The 20,538-nt window shown below is 36.8% G+C and overlaps 1 protein-coding gene and 1 pseudogene across 5 annotated transcripts in view; one reads left to right on the top strand and one right to left on the bottom strand.

Annotated features, from left to right (window-relative positions):
- The window catches only part of LINGO2 (leucine rich repeat and Ig domain containing 2), a 1,524,944-nt gene that overhangs the window by 1,104,389 nt on the left and 400,017 nt on the right, over nt 1-20,538 (top strand). The window lies entirely within an intron of this gene.
- LOC105611750 (U1 small nuclear ribonucleoprotein C-like) lies at nt 13,990-19,859 on the bottom strand (annotated as a pseudogene).

Below are 20,538 nucleotides of genomic sequence, written 5' to 3'. Positions count from 1 at the left end.
TGGGTCAGGAAGATCTGCTGGAGAAGGAATAGGCCACCCACTCCAGTATTCTTGGGCTTCCCTTGTGGCCCAGCTGGTAAAGAATCTGCCTGCAATGTGGGTTGGGAAGATCCCCTGGAAAAGGGAAAGGCTACCTACTCCAGTATTCTGGTGTGGCGAATTCCATGGACTCTATAGTCTATGGGTTCCCAAAGAGTTGGACATGACTGAGCAACTTTCAGTTTCGCTTTCATAGCCAATTAGCAATGTTGTGGTAATTTCACATGAACAGTGAAGGAATTCAACCATACATATACATGAATCCATTCTCCCCCAAACCCCACTTCCATCCAGGCTGCCACATAACATTGAGTAGAGTTCCATGTGCTATACAACAAGTCCTTGTTGGTTTTACATTTTGAAGATAGCAGTGCGTACATGAATTGTCACATAATTCTAATGCCCATCGGTGGGCATTATAAAGGAGAAATTGTGTGTATTCTCAATGGCAGAGTCTATTAAATATCAGAATCCTGGTACCAAGACTAGGGGGACCAGGAAACAACACTCACAGTACCAGGCTAGTACCAGAACAGAGCCTTTTTTCATCAGGACATGCTGTGCTTTGCACATGCAGACAGACAAATTCTAAACAAGCACAAGCATTTGAAATAATGAAATGAAAACAAAACCCATACATATATACCCAAAAGACAAATAAAGGTGATCTGGGACCAATCCTCCTGCGATTTTCTTTAAATTTCTTAACTTATGAAATATTCACTGCCTTGTTTGAAAAGTTAAAGCCATGCATGCCTAAACTTCCAGGCTTCAGAAGAAAAAAGTAATTCCTCGTGGATATGACTTATACACATGGTATAAGCTTTGGTGTGGTTGGCGAGTCAGTGAATGTACAGATGAGAGGAGGAAAAATAAATACCCCAATGACTGTGAAAGATGTTCTGTGGTATAGTTCACAGCTTCCATTGCACTATGGAATTCAGATTTATTTCTAAACCTCTCTGAGAGAGTTCTTTGGTGGGATAGTTGTTAGTCTCAACAGACTGGGAAGAAATTCCTGGAAGATATTTTTAATGAAGCATGCATAAGAAGCCCAAGTTGAACAGAATATTAAAGAAAGAGTCTTGGGGTGTGTGTGTTTGTTTTCAGTGATTTTAAGGCCCACACAGTTTTCTATAATGGTCTTTTAATATGTTTATATGAAAATAAGATGTCTAATTTATCTTCAGATATATTTATCCGAGTACCTGTACATTTCTTGTTCAGTTCTCACCCTTGGCAAAAAACAAGGGCAGAGTCACAGAGGTAGTTCTCTCAGGATGGAAGTAAGATATTTTTCTCTTACAACCCTTAGTTAGAAATATATTTTTCAGGAACATTTTTATTCCAGTGAGCATAGCAGCCTTTCTCAGTATTTTTATAGCCTTTGTATTTGTGAAGTGCTTTAAAATGAGCTTGATTAGACACATACTTCATCATCTAAAGAAAAAATCAATACAAGGCATCATTCCCACTTGACAGATAACATAGATGCATCACCATAAGAGTATATTTCTTAGGAAGGAGGTTAAGTTGCCTACTCAAGTTGGTCTTCCAAGTCAATAGAAGACAAGGGGATAAAATCTGGTATTCTTTAACTTCTAGTGTACTGCCTTGGTTGCTTAGCTATGTGTCTGTTTTCATGCATTAATCAATAACACCATAATTATCTGGAACGACAATTGCACATCAAAAATTCATCCTCCAATGTAAGTACATAAAAGAATTAATATTACATAGAATATAGAGAAGGAAAGGTCACTAAATGACATATTAGAACCACCATGATAGCAGACCAACAAATTAAACCCAATAGGAAAAATCAACATTTGTTGGCTAAACGTAATAGAATCTTGCAGTTTATTGATGTTGTTCCTCCAGTGGGCAGAAATAGCTCTAGGATAAGTTAGAAAGACAATAAATAAGCATGTGGATCAGAAAGGGTTGGTGAAACACATGTGGAGATCAAGGTAGCTCAAAATAAAGCTGTAAGTACAAATTTCAATAGATCCATCATTGCTAAAATGCTATCTTACCTTTAGAATTACTTTCTGTTACTGAACTGTAAAGAAGCTAAGATTTTTTTCTAAATCCTGAGTCAAAGACTTCTGGTAGTCGTAATTTTAGTGAGTCTCTGGGAGGTCATTTCACTAGTGATCTCTTGTAAATCACAGAATCCTCTCTTCTTTAATGACCACTCTCCTGCAGATGAGAATGGTCTTCTGTGTTGATGAATTCTTTTAAAAGACCAGTGGCCATACAAATGTATATACATGACAGATAGACAAAATAATAAATTTTTAAAAGTCTCTTTAAATGATTTTATTGTTTATTAAATGTGTATAGAGTCTAATGAGACTAAGACAGGCTCTTTACTATTTTAATGTTAAAGATCAAAATGAATCTTACTTCCAAATTCCAAGAAACTATATAAAATTGTGACAAAGATATTTTCATAAAAATACTGATTACAGAATTTCTTTTGGAGCAAATAAATATATAGAAAAATAAAAACAACCTAAAAATCCAACATGGGACGTTGATTACATAAAAGACACTGCTTTTGTATGAGGGAATAACATGCAGCCCCTATAAACTATGTCTATGAATTATGTTAATGACTGAATAGATTAGGTCCTCCTAATCAATTAAGTTTTTAAAAAAGGTAGAATAAAAATTATACACAGTAGGGTATTTTATGCTTTTCCCTTTTCTATGTAAGTATCTAAAAATTATGGAAAGATACATACCCAAATACCAAAACTTTTTAAATAGTTTATGTAAAATGTTTATTTTTATACTTTGCTGTATGTTCCAAATTTTCTACAATAAAAATTTCATATTGCCTTAATTAAGCTAAATGAATTAAGATTTTTACTCTATTAGTTTCATTTTAATGAATTGTTTTCGTTTCTTAAGTGTATTGTGTTCTTTGATGCTTGTTCTTCCTTCTGTCTGGAATGTTCTTTTCCTATTCTTGTGGCTGGCTGTTTTATATCATTTTATGTTTATGCTCAAACATCATTTCCTAAGTGAAACTTTCCAAAAGTACCCCATGGAATGTACAGCCCCCTCCCCCACATTTCATCATTCTTATCCCATTATTATGCTTCCTTTTCTTCATGATACTACCTGAAATTACATTATTGACCTATTATTTAGTCTATTTATTTGTTAATTTCATCCTATTACATTATTAAAGAAATCAGCATGAGAAAACTTGCCTACTTCAAGTTCCCATGTCCTAGAACTCTACCTTGCATAAAGGAGGCAACAGATTCCTATCTGTAACACCTGTACAGATGTTGCTTTAAATCTAGAAATAGCTAAGTAATCTCGAGTGCCTCTAAAACAAGACCAAAACAATTCATTAGTTTCCTTGGGCTGTATATAAACCTATTTTCACAACTATTTTGACATAAAATTGAGAGGAAGGAGTGTAGTAAATGGCAAACTGTAGAACAGTTAGATTCTAAATGAATGTATGTATTAGACTTGGTGTTCCTATTGGTTGTTTGTAGAGAAGTTGTTTGAGTGGCAGCCTTCAGGGAACTTTATCTTCTAACCAAAAGTAAAATTGTCCTTCAGGAAAAGAGATTTCCTGGAACCTTTATAAATAAGTTACAAGGTGGATATGTTGGAAGTGAGCCCTCTCATGGGATTTAAAGTGTTGCTGAAAGTCATCGGTTGCTACAAACTCTATGATTTTTCTTCATTGAGTGTCATGGTGATATATTCTTTGTACTAGATGTGAAATAAATACATGTGTCTATATGCATCTAGGCATATAAAACAAAGGGCATGAAAGTAGTCTCTTTATTCTGAAAAACTGGATACAGTATATTAAGAAGGTGTTGAGAAAATAGGGAAACATTTCTGCATATTTTAGGCTTCTTTTAATCCCATTTTATTGTCATATTCCAATAGTACAGTGGAAACCATACCTAAACATAAATGTTCCTTATTATATTCTGACAAATTTTAGAAGTAACAATCGTATTGTTATTATTAATGTTCAGTCAGTTCAGTTCAGTCACTCAGTCGTGTCTGACTCTCTGCAACCCCATGAATCGCAGCATGCCAGGCCTCCCTGTCCATCACCAACTCCGGGAGTTCACCCAGACTCACGTCCATCGAGTCCGTGATGCCATCCAGCCATCTCATCCTCTGTCGTTCCCTTCTCCTCCTGCCCCCAATCCCTCCCAGCATCAGAGTTTTTTGCAATGAGTCAACTCTTCGCATGAAATGGCCAAAGTACTGGAGCTTCAGCTTTAGCATCATTCCCTCCAAAGAAATCCCAGGGCTGATCTCCTTTAGAATGGACTGGTCCTTGCAGTCCAAGCGACTCTCAAGAGTCTTCTCCAACACCACAGTTCAAAAGCATCAATTCTTCAGTGCTCAGCTTTCTTCACAGTCCAACTCTCACATCCATACATGACTACTGGAAAAACCATAGCCTTGCCTAGATGGACCTTAGTCGGCAAAGTAATGTCTCTGCTTTTGAATATACTATCTAGGTTGGTCATAACTTTCCTTCCAAGGAGTAAGCGTCTTTTAATTTCATGACTGCAATCACCATCTGCAGTGATTTAGGAGCCCCAAAAAATAAAGTCTGACACTGTTTCCACTGTTTCCCCATCTATTTGCCATGAAATGATGGGACCAGATGCCATGATCTTCGCTTTCTGAATGTTGAGCTTTAAGCCAACTTTTTCACTCTCCTCTTTCACTTTCATCAGGAGGCTCTTTAGTTCCTCTTCACTTTCTGCCATAAGGGTGGTGTCATCTGCATATCTGAGGTTATTGATATTTCTCCTGGCAATCTTGATTCCAGCTTGTGTTTCTTCCAGTCCAGCGTTTCTCATGATGTACTCTGCATAGAAGTTAAATAAGCAGGGTGACAATATACAGCCTTGACAGACTCCTTTTCCTATTTGGAACCAGTCTGTTGTTCCATGTCCAGTTCTAACTGTTGCTTCTTGACCTGCATACAGATTTCTCAAGAGGCAGGTCAGATGCCTAAAATTTACTAAGCAGCTACTATGTACTAGGTAGTATACTAAACACTTTAATATGTATGTATATATAATTTATTTTTTACAGTTGTGCTCTTAGGTTGGCCTTTTATGAGCCTGGTTTAAGAAATGAGGAAAATGAGATCTGAGGTCAGAGGGGAGGTGAAGTTCCCCAGGCTACATGGTTAAAGTGGTGAAAATGCCATTTGGCTCCAAATTGGACTGCTTCCAAACCCGGGAATTTTGAATTCCTACCATCTTAACCAATTCTGTTGTTTGAAGTTGATAAGAGATTTTCTTCATTTAACATTTATTTAATTTCCAGGAGGAACTACTAAAAACATGGTTACAAAAATATAATGCAAGTAAGAGGAATCGTTTAACTTCTGAGAACAGCTAGGAATATATTTACCTCTTGACTGAGTGAAGGAAATGAGAATGTTCCTTTGCTCACCTACTACAACAGATTATCTTAAATTCTAAAGTGTGCACCAGTCTTTGCTTTTAATTTCCATAAAGCCAAGGGCCATGCCTTGCATTTCTTTTGTAACGTCTCATTGTATTTAGAATAGTGACCTGCAGAGTTAAGTGGTCAAAAAACGCTTGTTGACAGAATTCCTCATTGGGCATCTGTCAATATCCTACAGTGTACTTTTAAGATTTAATGAAACTGTACTCTCAAAGAAAGAAATGTGCATCTGTTTTAATGCCCCATGAAAATCAATATATGTACTGTAATGACTTGAAAACATCCATTTATTTTTTTCTGCTTTACTTTTCCCACCTGTTTATAGAAGAAAATAATAACTATGTATTCTTTTTCTTTTAGCAAGTTGAAACATGAGGAAGTTAGGTTTGATAGTTGTTCTGAAAATACTTACTTGTTACTTACTTTTCATGTTAACATGTAGCTTATAGAACTTTTATTTTTAAATGCCTGCTTCTTTTGTTTAATTATTTTGAATACAGGGAATGTGGCACCATTTATTTAAGTTACTCTAAATTAACACCCTTATCTACATCTTGAGGGCTTCTCCGATAGCTCAGTGGTAGAGACCTGCCTGCAGTGCAGGAGAACCAGGAGGTGCAGCTTCAATCCCTGAGTCAGGAAGATTCCCTGGAGGAGGAAATGGCAACCCATTCCAGTATTCTTGCCTGGAAAATCCCATGAACAGAGGAGCCTAATGTGCTACAATCCATATAGTCACAAAGAGTCAGAAATGACTGAGCATAGCATAGCAGCAGCTACATCTTGACTTGACCATATTCCTGACAGACTCTTGATGAAAGTGAAAGAGGAGAGTGAAAAAACTGGCTTAAAACTCAACATGCAGGAAACAAAGATCATGCCATTTGGTCCCATCACTTCATGGCAAATAGACAGGGAAACAATAGAAACAGTGAGAGACTTATTTTGGGGGGCTCCAAAATCACTGCAGATGATGACTGCAGCCATGAAATTAAAAGATGCTTGGTCCAGACAGCAAAAAAGACACAGATGTGTATAGCGGACTTTTGGACTCAGAGGGAGAGGGAGAGGGTGGGATGATTTGGGAGAATGGCATTGAAACATGTATACTATCATGTAAGAATCGAATCACCAGTCTATGTCCGATGCAGGATACAGCATGCTTGGGGCTGGTGCACGGGGATGACCCAGAGGGATGTTGTGGGGAGGGAGGTGGGAAGGGGGTTCATGTTTGGGATCGCATGTACACCCGTGATGGATTCATGTCAATGTATGGCAAAACCAATACAGTATTATAAAGTAAAATAAAGTAAAAATAAAAAAGATGCTTGCTCCTTGGAATAAAAGTTATGACCAACCTAGACAGCATGTTAAAAAGCTGAGACATTACTTTACCAACAAAGGTCCATCTAGTCAAAGTCATGGTTGTTCCAGTAGTCGTGTATGGATGTGAGAGTTGGACTATAAAGAAAGCTGGGAACCGAAGCATTGATGCTTTTGAACTGTTACATTGGAGGAGACTCTTGAGAGCCCCCAGACTGCAAAGAGATCCAACCAGTCCGTCCTAAAGGAAATCAGTCCTGAATGTTCATTGGAAGGACTGATGCTGAAGCTCCAATACTTTAGCTACCTGATGCAAAGAACTGACTCATTTGAAAAGACCCTGTTGCTGGGAAAGATTGAAGGTGAAAGGAGAAGGGGACGACAGAGGATGAGATGGTTGGATGGCATCACCAACTCAATGGGCATGAGTTTGAGTAAACTCCAGGAGTTGATGATGGACAGGGAGGCCTCGCATGCTGCAGTCCATGGGGTTGCAAAGAGTCAGACATGACTGGATGACTGAACTGAACTGATATGGATGTAATGAAATACCAAGATCGCCTCATTTTGTATATTGCTCACTATGTCACTCAAATGCTATTATTAATCTCCTCACTGGTATAAAGTGGTGTTGAAGGAAATTATTTATAAGATTTTTAAAATATTTTGGCCCATTTATTTATTTAACTTTTTGGCCATGGAGCATGTGGAATCTTATTTCCCAACCAGGGATTGAACTTGTTCCTCCTGCAGCAGAAACACTAAGTCTTAACCACTGGACCAACAGGGAAGTCCCTTTAAGGTTTTTAATAGAGTAGTATTTTCTGATACTATTATATTGCATAATATATATCTACTATGATATATATATATATTATGGCATAATATACATCTGTGAGTACATATGTACTATATATAATGCTATATGTAGTAAAATAGAACATGCATTTTCACTGATTGCTCTAATTTGACTGGATTTTTCTTGAAATATGACTCATGATTCAAGGTCAGAATAATGTTGGCTTAGAATGGAAGTACAATCTGTTGATTTCTCTCAACCATAGTTCCCATTTTAAAATAATCTACTATTCATATGTGAATTTTGGCATTATGCTCAGGGTGTTCTTTAGTATATGCTAAGGCCATTTCAAAAGTGGTATGCTATTTTCAGAGTAAGATATTTACAATGTGGTTTGTTTCAAAACTTGTTGACTGATTTCTTAACCTCCATTCCATCTATATTATTATCTCTGTATAAACCATTTCCAAAATTCTTTTAAGAATATATAAAAAAAATCTACTTTAAAAACTCTCATTATAAGTATTTGTGCTTGTTCTCAAAATTATCCATTTCCAGAACACACAAAATTACATGATCTCAGAGAGATCTAAACTTTTAGACTGGAAAGAAACTTGTGAGTCATCTATGTAACTATAGATTTTACAAAAAATGCAGAAACTGAGGTTCAGCAAGATTAAGTGAATTGTCCAAGGTCACATAGCTATTTAGTGATAGAATTTACATGTGAATCAAGATCTCCTCTTGCTCTAATATTCCATCCTCTCTCCCACTCTTCTTTCTGCTATTACTTCAATGAGATCAACTTCAGATATACAGTCTCACCCATAATCTCTGTGCTATTCTGCAGTCCTGTTGTTTGTTACAGGGCTTCCCAGGTGGCTCAGTGGTAAAGAATGGCCTGCCAATGCAGGAGACACAGGAGATTCAGGTTCAGTCCCTGGGTTGGGAGGATCCCCTGGGAAAGGGAATGACAATCCACTCCAGTATCCTTGCCTGAAAAATGCCATGGACAGAGGATCCTGGTGGGCTACAGTCCATAGGGTTGCAAAGAGTCAGACGCGACTGAGCATACGCACATACGTAGGCACTTTTCAGATTGCTACACCTTCTTGAAGAACTGACCCTTTTATCATTATATATTATCCCTCTCTGTCTCTGACTTGTTTTTAAATTTTGAGATTTATTTTCCCTGTTATTAATATATATTAATGTGCTGTTATATTACTTTATTTTATATATCAGATATAAATACATAATACATTAACTTATGTATTGTAGGGGAGGAAAATTTTCCTCTACCCTTCTAGGTTCTTTTGGCTGGTCTGTTAGTTAAATTGACCTAAGAGTAATGAAAAAATGATGTGTGTACAGGAAATCCACAGACAATGAGTGGTTCCCTAACAGGCAAGCAGTTGAGGCTCATATGCCATTCTGAGCTAAGGAAAAAGAGATTGGAGTGTGCAGTTTCAAGAGAAAGGAAGACAGTTCACAAAAAGATGGAAAGAGAAAATATTTGATAAACAAATGCTCGCCTTGCCATTCAGAGACAGTAGGCACAGAGAGGACTTTGAACAAATAGGCCAGGCCGGCTTCCCCCTAACTTACCACACCTGGCCCATGTTTTTTTAATCTCTTGTGATAGTTTTCTCCCTGTACCAGGTCATCTATCTAAATTATTTTAGCCAATTAAGATGAAGGTAAAAAACAAAACAAAACAAAACAGCTTTTTCCTGAGTCTTTGGTCCTGAACTTCAGGTCAATGTAATTCATATGCAAAAGTGACACTTGGGAGGAGGATTGCTCTGAGCCCCTTCAACATCAGTATGTTAGCATAATCATTTTTACTTTTACTCTTAGTAAAATATAATCAAAAATAAAATATTCTGCCAACCCAGAAAAAAATTCTCCCCAAAGAGAGACAAGGGAACAGTTTTGTCACTGAATAATTGAAACCAGACTGTGATGCGTATCACAGGCAATCTTCTGAGACTGCAAAAACAGAAAGAAATCTCAGCCTTTTGTATAACCAGAAGATACAATCCATAGCCTGCATGTTTTCAGGATAAATGATAACTAATTCTCACATAAGAGGACTTAATATTTGTCACACAGAGTTCATCCTAAATTGGCCTGATAACTAGGGTGACAATCTGTGTTTCCTAAGTGCCTTTATCCAAATGAGAATTAAACTTCTCATATCTATAGGACACGAGGTAGCTTTGCCCCATCCTGAGAAATTCAGGCTTCTGTCCTTCCATGGAAACTGGGGATAGAGGTGTTATCTTCTTTGATGATTTAGTTTCAAGGAGAGGGCAGCCAGGTCCTTGTGCAAAAAAGTTCCTAGGTTCTTCAACACTGGCAAGAGGCTTATTTAGCTTTCAAAAAGATGTACATATTGCTCAAAGAGGCAGGAAAAGAATCACAAATAAAAGTTTTCTAAAGCAAATGCTCTAAGCAAGGGGAGGGGAATGGAAAAGTCTCCGTTTTTGCACCAGGGAAAATTCTTTTTTTTTTTTTTTTTAGTCTGTGTGTACCCTTAGAGAAAGGGAGAAGGCACCTTATTGCTTCTAGGTGGAGGTGACCTCTAGGCATATATTGACTGGGTAGGGAGGGTCCTATCCTGCTAGATGGAGATGGGCGTTCCTGTTCCCCACTAGTTCTCTGCTGACACCGTGGTAGGCATGGCTTTGCCAGCCCTGGGTAATGGTACATGTCCTGACTCTCCCCCAGTCCTCCTCTGACAAGCCCTCAAAGGGAGAGGCTCCTCATTACTCCCCAGTGTGGGTGGAAGAACCAAATCCCCACAGGGTCTCCACTGGCCTCTCCTTACTGATTGACAGAGATGAAAACCCTGCTTCCTGTCTGACCCCACTCTGGGGAGGGTGCTGGCTTTGTTACAGTCCCTCCGGGCTAGCTGCCTGTTCTCCCCATTCAGCCCTTGCTGGCATGAGTACAGGTGGGGCCAGAGGTTTTTTCTGTAGTCTTTGCCTGGAGCAGAACCATTATTTTCTACAAATTTCCTGTCTTGCTAAGCTGCCCCGTGCCTGGCCCTTTCACTGGAGGGCAGACTTTTAAAAAGGAAATATTTAATTTATTTGCCTGGGTCGAGTCCTAGCTGCAGCCCGCAGGATCTTTCATTACAGCACACAGACTCTCTAGCTGGGCTCACTGGCTTAGTTTCTCCTTGACATATGGGATCTTAGCTCCCCGGCCAGGGATCAAGCCTGTGTCCCCTGCATCCCTGAGGGGAGACTTCCGTTGGCACTATTTTGGTCTGTACCCGTTGTTGGTGTTTCCATGCTACTGGGTTCTTCAGCTCCAAATCTATATATATTAGGGAAAAGAAAGCCCACCTTGCCCCTCAAACTTTTATGTTCACTTTGTGTATATGCTATGGGATTTTTAGTTGCACTTAGTGACAGAAATAGGGGAAAGTACGTCCATTCCATCTTCCCAGAAACCAATGTCTCTCTGCATATTTTGAAACTAGTGGCATGGAAGTCAGTGTATTATGAGAACTCAAAAAGATGTTACCAACATGCCAAACCCTTTACTTTCCTAACCACAAGTTTGTAAGGTCCATGAGGACAGGGACTTCAAGTATTACTCACTTTTAGTCAACTTTTATTTCTTCCCACAGTGAGAAAACAGAACTTTTTTTTTTTTCCTCTTGTCTCTATAGTCAGAATTTTTCATGTCTGAAAGTGAATGTTAAATTGAAGCATAATAGTCATGGCACCCAAACATTACCCTTCCCATCAGAATAATTTGTAGCACTTTTGTCAAAAACTTAAGATAATTGTTAGATCAAAGAAAAAGTGCCCCCTTTTGTTTGATTCAAATTGCCTGTTCCTTCTTTTACTTCAAGAAAGAATTTTAAAGGATTTCTTCTTTAAATTATAAAACAAGTCAAGTTAATGGTAATGATAGGGAAAGAATTTTTATTTCTGACTAAAAGAATGATAACTCAATTTTTTTCTTTAATGAGAACAGTAAGTAAAAATAATTATTCTTGCATGCTTGCTATCTCATTTAGCATTGATACAAAATCCTCTCCAATAAACTCAAGTGGGTTTTTTTTTTTTTGCAAAGTTGGGCTTTAGCAGGTTTATTATTTCCATTAGACTGTGGAATTTGATTATTCAATCAACCTACTTCAATCTAGAAAAATCTCTTATGGCCCATTATTTTAAGGAACCTTCTTTTGTAAATCACATTATTGTGAAAAAAAAGAAGAAAAAAACAAAGACTATCCTCTTACTTTCCTTCTTATTTTTAGTTTTAAATAATTCTTGTTGCAGTTCATGTGTAGTAAGCCTATTAAACACATTTATAGCCACAGTTATTCTAAGAAACTTGAAAAATGAAGATTAATATCCTGATCTAAACTCAATCACTGGTCTGAGTATATCAAATACATTAAACTTCCACCCTCAACAGAAGAAGTATACATCTTCAGGTCTAATTACTCTAGAGGGTTTTGGGTAAAACTTCAAAGATTTTTCCTATGAATAAATAGCCACATGAATCAAATTGAGTTTAGGAAGATAGATAGATAGATAGATAGGTAGATAGGTACAGTGTTGGAAAGGTATTTTCTAAAGTAAAATGTACTCTGCACCTTATTTTTCCTAAAAAAATCTTCCCACAAATCATATTATATATGTATAATATATGTAATATGTTATATGTTGATATATGTTAATATATGTTAACATATATGTTAATATATGTAATTGTGCACATTTGTATGTGTACATGTTGAAGCACAATTAGAACCAGACATGGAACAATGGACTAGTTCCAAATTGGGAAAGCAGTTTGTCGAGGCTGTATATTGTCACCCTGCTTATTTAACTTATATTCAGAGTACATCATACAAAATGCCAGGCTGGATGAAGCACAAGCAGGAATCAAGATTGCCAGGAGAAATATCAATAACCTCAGATATGCAGATGATACCACCCTTATGGCAGAAAAGGAAGAACTAAAGAGCCTCTTGATGAAGGCAAGAGAGGAGAATGAAAAAGTTGGCTTAAAACTCAACATTCAAAAACTAAGATTTTGACAGATTTTCTTTTCTTGGGCTCTGGTCCCATCACTTCATGGCATATAGATGGGAAACAATGACAGACTTTATTTTCTTGGGCTGCAAAATCACTGCAGATGGTGACTGCAGCCATGAAATTAAAAGATGCTTGGTCCTTGGAAGAAAAGCTATGACCAACCTAGACAGCATATTAAAAAGCAGAGACATTACTTTACCACCAGAAGTCCATCCAGTCAAAGCTGTGGTTTTTCCAGTAGTCATTTATGGATCTGAGAGTTGGACCATAAAGAAGACTGAGCACTAAAGAACGGATGCTTTTGAACTGTAGTGTTGGAGAAGACTCTTGAGAGTCCCTTGGACTGCAAGGCGATCAAACCAGTCAATCATAAAGGAAAGCAGTCTGGAATATTCATTGGAAGGAATGATGCTAGAGATGAACCTCCAGTATTTTGGTCACCTATTACAAAGGACTGACTCATTAGAAAAGACCCTGATGCTGGGAAAGATTGAAGGCAGGATAAGAAGGGGACGATAGAGGATGAGATGGTTGGATGGCATCACCGACTCAATGGACATGAGTCTGAGCAAGCTCTGAAAGATGGTGAAGGAAAGGGAAGCCTGGCGTGCTAGAGTCCATGGGGTCACAAAGAGTTGGACACAACTGAATTACTGAACAACAAATATTTTGGGTGAGGGGAGGAGGTGTTCTAAGTAACACCATGGTCTAGAGTAGCTCTAGAAAGCTTATTATTTGGCTTTTTCTTTTAGATGATTAATAACTTATCTCCCAGCTTGGTATTCCAAAGTTGATTGCAGCCTGATCTCTAATTCTAGTTTGTTTATAAAAATTGCTATTTCTCAGCACTAGCATTGTTAAATAAGAAACCTACCTTCACTGACTGAATCAGCACAGGAACTTTTAATATGTATTAAACGGAAGTAACCCGGCAGGTCAAACTTATACTCACCCGACTATTCTATAGTGATACCTATCATTTTGGTTTTCCTTTTTAATCAAGTCAGGCTTTTATATATGTGTTGATTACATGATTTCCCACAGGATTGTTTTTAAAGAGTTGAAAATTTTATTTTCACATTTCACAATACAAATGAAAATTGCTTTTTTTTTGGTCCCATTACTTCCCTCCAAAACTACTGTCACTTTGATAGGAAGGGGGAACCAGTTTTCCTTTTTATGCTCTTGGAGAACACCCCAAGTCACAGCACCATGATCCTCTGGTGAAGTAAAGCAAGTAATATAAAATTGATATGAAGAGGCTCCCCAATCTATTTATCTTTCTGGTCAGGTCTTTCCTCGCCAGGTGGGTACCATCATGAGACAGGCAGAAGGTCTCATCATTGGGGGCCCAGGCATCTTGGGTATGTGGCCTCCCATAGGCAGCCTCATTCTAGGAGCAGGTCCCACCGGCATGATCCCAGGAGGAGGAGGGCCCATCATTGGCATCATGGGAGGGCCCCCCATGCGGGGGGCTAGCTTCATCCCTGGGCAGGAGGTCCTGGGAGACTGGGGGGAGGTGGGATCATTGCCCCTGCAGGAGGAGGAGCAGAGAATGGCATAGAAGGTATCTTTCCTTGTTGAAATGGCCATTGTTTTATCAATCAGGCTCCGAGCCTGCCCGTCTATCCATTTCTGATAGCGGTCTTGCACATTCTCTTCGTGCTTCCTACCACTCCACTGTGTCTTTCTCACGGATGCAGAATCGTGGGTGAGGAACGTATCACAGTAGTCACAATAAAACAGGCATGTTGCTCCACAGGCTGTTGGCAGCTCCGTCCCCCATAGGACTGTATGTTGGGTGTTTTAGGGAGTGCCTTTCCTCTGCCTCAGATATATTTAAACTTCTGATAATGTAACTTAAGACTCAAATGGCCTCTGTAATATAAAAATTCTTCAAATAGGAAGTAGAATATGTTTAGCTGCCCAAACTCACTGTATCTCAAGTTTGTTCAGTTAGTTAGGTTGTCTATCATTTTTTTCTTATCAAGGGATGAAGTAGAGGACAAAGATATATATGTTGTTTGTAGTATACATGTCATTTATATTAATGGAGATATGAAACATACATACCTAAGCTGTCACAGTATCTGTCTTAAGAGAAGTATGCTGCTGTTTAGTTGCTCAGTTATCTCCAACTCTTTACAACCCCATGGACTGTAGCCCCCCAGGCTCCTCTGTCCGTGGGGATTCTCCAGGCAAGAATACTGGAGTAGGTTGCCATGCGTTCCTCTAGGGGATCTTCCCAACCCAGGGACTGAACCCAGGTTTCCTGCAATGCCAGTGAATTCTTTACCATCTGAGCCACCAGGGAAGCCCCAGCCCTTAATTTGTTCTCCTAAAAGACTAAAGAGATCATTCCAGATTTGGATGACCCTAAGGTATTTTCCGTTGAAATGGGAGGCTTGTGATTAATATTCACAGCAATGCAATTGGTCTGGCCTTCTTTCCAAATAATGCTATTTTTCAGCTTTTTTCCATGAGAAAGATGTCATATGTAAGAGAGAGTTTTATAGACATTATTAGCATGGGGTTTGAATTTGACAGTGTTAAGGATGTTTTTGTACTTAATTTTTTTCATGAAATATAAACCTTGAATACTAACACTGAAAATATTAGAGAACATTTTAGTATCAAGGATAGTGTTAGACATATAAAGCAAGAGACGCATCCTCTTGCTAAGATGCCTAGAATTCAGAATATTTGGGGCCTTTTCATCATAAGCATGCTAAGGGTCATTGGAACTGAGTGTCTTGATGGTATCATCTGTAAAATGGAGTTAATGGCCCCTTTTCCTTACTTATCTCACAGAATATGGTGAAAGATAATAGAACTTTGCAAGTAGCCTTACAAAATCATTACACAAATAGAAAGTTTTACTATATCTATGGGGGAATATGTCCTTTGAAACACATTAAGAAAGAGAGTACTATGTCTTAGAACTAAGGATACTATTTTTTGCAGGTTTCCAAATGTATGACATGGCTGGAAATATTAATCCTATTTGTTCTTTAATTTTGTAAATGAAAATAATTTCTCACTTCCTTTTCATGAAAATATCTAAAAGTCCTTTAACATTTCAGAAAATTTAAGTATTTATAATTTTTAATTTCAATAGAAAAATTAATTTTCCCACATCATTCCTCTAAAAGTTCAGTTTTACTTGGAAATGGTCTATCAGTGAATGACCTATACAGGGAAAATTTCTCTCCTACACATACTACTTTTAAGCACATTTTCTGAAGTCTACCAACTTGCAGGCCCCCTTAACCCTCTAATTCGATGATATCCTGGCATACCTTTACCATTTTTCTCTGATCATAGTGATGGCATTTTTCTCTCCAAGGCTAATCTCTTGATCTTATTATTCTCTATCCTCAAGCTTTCCACTGTTCAATCCTGATCAAAGCTTTTCCAATGGTATATTGAGATCTCTGTGTTATGTATTTTCATTATCTTCTATGATAAGAATTTCAGAAATATGATGAGTAAATAATGGCCATACCTGAAATTCTGATACTTGGCAAAAATATATATATATGATTTGTTTCACTAGTAAAGTTGCTTTATTATATTTTTGATTTGTTAGTCTAACTCTACATACCATTAAAAATAAGCAAGAAATTGTGATGGGAAAAATTTTGATGTCAAAATGTGTAACACATACTTAAGGGTTAACTGTAGTAAGAAATATGTGAACGTTATAGAGAAAGAACAAAGCATTTTTGTTAAACGTAGAAGGTGGAAATAAATTGGTACTCAAATTCATTTCCTGTGTAGAAAGATGAAACTTTACAAATGTAAGTTATTTTATATATTTAATGCACAGTTAAAATCTCAATAAATTTTGAGGTTTTCAATAATTTAAAATTAAAATTTACTAAAAATAAAAGTGGGGTGGTCATATTCAATGTATTTTAAGTTGTTAAGGTGGGGATTTACCCTGCTGTTTGGTCGCTAAGTCTGACCCTTCTGTGACCCCGTAGACTATAGCCCGCCAGGCTCTTCTGTCCATGGGATTTCTCTGGCGACTGGAGTGGGTTGCCATTTCCTTCTCCAAGGGATCTTCTGGACCCAGGGGTCAAACCCATGTCTCCTGCATTGGCAGGCAGCTTCTTTACTACTGAGCCATCAGGGAAGCCCAGGAATTTACCCTATCAAATATCAAATCACATTATAAAACCACTGTAATTGAAACATGAGATATTAGGTTATAAAAGACATTAGACCTCAGAAATAGAACTAATAATTTCATATATGACAGAGATGAAATCTATTCCCTTTTGCTTTCTAATGTTAGAAACCTATCTATACTTTTAATTTTTGAGTAGCTTTCCTATTGGAGATTACCCATCTTATTTTTAGTTTTTTGAAGAGTCAGTTTTTAATTTATGAATTCAACCTTTTTCACATTTAAATTAATTGATGTCTGTGTATATATAAATATAAATAATTTTCATCTTCTTTCATTGAATCTGTTTTTGTTTGCAAATTCTCTAATATAAAGTTTAGTTTCCTTTATTCTTTTTATTATATTGTCTGTTTAAAAAGCTTTTAAAGGTATAAATGTGAAGTTGAGGGTATATTTGGTTAATATCATGTTTTTCTAAGAGATATTTTAATTGTTTTCACTTCTAATATAACCTACAGTTGTGCAACTGTAGTTTTGATTTTCTCTTTAAACCTAAGAGAACTGAGAAGTAATTTTTGTCCGTTGTTGGAATTTTTTTTTTTGATTGCCTTTTTTTGCTCATTGATCTGTATAAGATATTCTTTTATGGAAGTCAATTAAATTATAATTATTTCTGTTATCAGTTTTTATTAATGAACTATGAAAACATGAAAAGAGGTAAATTATCTTTTAGAGTGGTATGTGGTTCAATGTTTACTTTATTAATCTTGTGTAAATCCTATGACTTAATTTTTTATTTTTTTTAACTTTGTCTATTGAAAAACTAAGAAAGAATGTGTTGAATTTTCCTACTGATGTGTTTCTGTTTGATCATCATTGTATTTTTCACAGTTTTGTTGTGTACACTTCGATGTTAAGTTATTCAGCTCCCAAGTTGTGTGACTGTGTTACTGGATATTTTCCGTTTACTCAGATACACATTTTTGTGTTTGTTCACAACGTGTCTGATTTTCTGTCTAAAATTAATACTCTTGTTCCTGGAATTTTTGTTCTTCTTTGCTACTCTAATATTTGTTTCTACTTTATTTTAAATGATTTTCTTGTAAACCATATATATTAGAATTTTATTTTTCCTTGTAAAGTTATCAGAGACTTTTTACTGAGAAATGCACCACGTATTTATTGCTATAACCCAAGATTATTTGCTTTATTTTCAACATTTTGGGAAATATGTGTACACTGTTTGAACTTTGCCACTTTTTTAAAATCACCTCTTTAATGAAATAAGAATGAAATGGTATGTTTTAACTTTCTCCATAGTTAAGAGGAGGAATTTTGCCTAGTTTTATTTTCCCCATTCTTTTCTTTTTAAATACGTGTATATAGAACTCCAAAATATTTTAAAATCATATTCTATTCTAAATCCTATTCTAGTTTAAGAATAATTTTTCACACTTTTAATGCTGTCAACACATCTTCAGCTATTTTTTTAGATTTAACTTTATAACTAAGCAATTTTTATATTTATCATAAATAAGCTCACAACATAGCTCCCCACTCTTTAAATATCAAGCTACTTAAACATAGATTCAGATAGTATTTTAAAGAATGACACATAGATTTAATATTTTCTGAACTTTGACTTTTTCTGTGAATATCACGGTGTTGCCTGTTAATAGAAACAATAACGGCCTAGGTATAAAGTTTTAAATCCCAACGCTTTCCCCTGAGGAATAAGATATATTTAAACCAAAAGAAGGACTATATGTGCGGAGTGAAGTCATGATATTGTTGTGTGCTAAAGGGATCAGAGCGAGTCTGTGTAATTCCACAGGGCAAAACCAAGATCAAAGTAGAAGCTATGTAGAAAGCTGGATGAATAAAAAGTTGATCTCTTTAACACAGAGAGTGTTTTAAAGATAGAGGCAGAGTTGCCTTACAAAGTTATAAAATGTAGTACAGGTTTTCCTCCAGTGACTTTGTTTCTCCTTCTTAAGATATTGTAGAGGGAATTTATACTAGATGGTTTTAAGAGGAGGGAACTTTCCCTTAGGTAGGTACTTGCCTCAAAGCTAGAGGATCCATCTCTTATCAAGGCTGATGCATTGTTTAGTGAATTGTAAACAGATGGAACCATTAAGATGAGACTTTACATAAACTGCATTTATTTACTCATTTTTGAGAACAAAGCCTTGGCCACTTTGGTTAATTAATGAATAGCCTGTTGCCATCACAGTGTCTCCTGCTTTTTTGCATGATGGTTGGTGGAGGGGGCATGGCTTGAGGAGGCGTGGCTTGCATTTCAGGTATTCAGTAGACCTGGCTCCCTTGCTGCCGTCTTTCCGTAGCCCTCCTTTGAATACCAGACAGATGCTAAGCATCCATACTGCTCACACTGAAATCCGCGAAAGGATTGTAACCAGAGCAAAAGCCCTCTAGTGGAAGATCTGTTTGTAACTCTATTACATAGTATGTGACTACGAACTAGAGGGATTCTAAATAGTTCTTTTAGGAATCTTTTTATGCCTTTTTTTTTTAATGGCTGAGTTCCAAATATCGCTTGGTGGGTAGTCTAAATATTTAATGTTAACATAACAAAAAGAACACTACTTTTATTGTTAAACAACACATACCAACTACATACAAGGGAAGAACAGAACAACTATATAGATTCTGTCCTAAACGTGTAACATACCATTCTCACTTAACTTAGAGCTGAACCAGATAACGTGAAAGAACTTGGAGGAAAACAGCAAAGAAAAGCTGAACTTCTGTTTTATCCTTTACGTGAGCTCCTGTTCTATCTTCCCTGCACAGTAGGGTGATCATAGTTCATGGTATTAGTAAAGCAGGACCAAAACCTTACTAGGGTTTAAATATAGCCTGTGACCTCAGGGAATTTCTGGATTTTAGTTCTTGTTCTGCCAGCTCCTGTTAGATCTTTGTCAATGACCAGAGCTTCAAATTCCTTATCTGAAATCGGAAGGGCTATTGCATGAATAATAATACCCATTGCTATACTGCGTACTTGCTATGTGCCACACATTGTGCTGAGCACTTTATATATATTATCTCATTTAATCTTCACAACAACCCATGTTAGAGCTGTGACCCAACTGATACTACCATTAGAACACTGGTCTGCCAGAGAGCAAATCTATATACCTGAAAACAATATAAATCGTAAAAACCAAATCTAGGTCTAAAATTTTATGAGAAATTGGCCTTGGACTAACTAATGTCAATTACACATTGAATTCTCTGTTTCTGGTGAAAACCATCGATGAGTTAATTAACCATGCTGTTCCTGGGCCATTTGATTTAGTTCTGGTCCTTAGGTTTAGTCTCCTCCATCATTCTTCTTTCTGTGGCTGCCTGTTTTGCTTTCTCTTATTAAGGAATTTTCATTTTCACTGCATTTAAACTGTCAGTATTATCCTTTATCTGGTCCTATGTTTAGCAAGTTAAACTATCCTCACAATTTTCTCAAATTTCTAAAAAAGTCCTGTTGGTATTTGATCTGCATTGCATTTTAACATACATTGTAGTTTGAAGAAATTTGACATCTATAGTTATTCTTTAAATATTCAGTCTCATCGCACAGGAGTGCAATATATCCCTGTAATTATGTTGTTTTTTTAAAGTATTTCCCAATAATATTTTATATCCTTCAGTATATGTTTCAGTTCAGT

Source organism: Ovis aries, chromosome 2 (assembly GCF_016772045.2).
Source record: "Ovis aries strain OAR_USU_Benz2616 breed Rambouillet chromosome 2, ARS-UI_Ramb_v3.0, whole genome shotgun sequence".
Classification (NCBI taxonomy): domain Eukaryota; kingdom Metazoa; phylum Chordata; class Mammalia; order Artiodactyla; family Bovidae; genus Ovis; species Ovis aries.
This window is presented reverse-complemented; position numbering and strand designations above follow the sequence as displayed.